Below are 799 nucleotides of genomic sequence, written 5' to 3'. Positions count from 1 at the left end.
TTTATATATTTTTTTCTTTTATGCAGATCATTGCCACTGTCAGCATTGAATTCCTCTGCTTCACCCAAATAAAATGTATAACACATATGGTGATTCTACCAATTTCTCCTTCAAATGTAAGTTGTCATATGTTGCCAATTTTAACGATCTTGTCCAACACGATTGAAAGCGGTGCTTGCTTGTTGCCTGAGAATAATTAGTTTATAGGTAATGAACTTCCCTCCCTTGCTTGAGGATTGCTTGAAGCTTTGCTTTTGGTGAGACCTGCTTGTTCGAATTAGATTATAAATTATCAGTTACATCCTGTTTTTCATTCCAAATCTGTCCCTTTTTGTTTTCCGTTGTGTCTTTTTTTGTATCATATTTACACCGTTTTTTTCATATACTTCCATCCACTGGCATCTCATTAATTTTTTTCTCGATGTTCGTTGTGTCATATTCACTATATCAGTTCTTGGTGTCTGTTATCATTTAGCTCATTAGCTTCCCTTCATAACCTTTATGTCATATCCATCCCATTAATTCTAAGAAGTCATTCGATTTGCATACTTCGAGGCGTGTCTAATCTCCTTTTTTTTCCTTCGTCAGGAGCCTCCAGGATGGACATCAGAAGCTGCCCGACCTGCGACAGGCATTGGCCCCTCCCCCTCGCCTACGTCATGCAAATGCTGGCACCAGAATGGTCAAAGACAGGAAACAAGACGAGATGCTCCTCTGTATCCAGGGCACTAATTGGCTGATTTTTTATAACCCGTTTGAGAAGCGAGCCAATGACAGAAGCTGATATATGAGTGTCCCT

This window comes from Penaeus monodon, chromosome 24, assembly GCF_015228065.2.
Source record: "Penaeus monodon isolate SGIC_2016 chromosome 24, NSTDA_Pmon_1, whole genome shotgun sequence".
Classification (NCBI taxonomy): Eukaryota; Metazoa; Arthropoda; class Malacostraca; order Decapoda; family Penaeidae; genus Penaeus; species Penaeus monodon.
The sequence above is the reverse complement of the archived record's forward strand: the minus strand, read 5'-3'. Positions refer to the sequence as shown.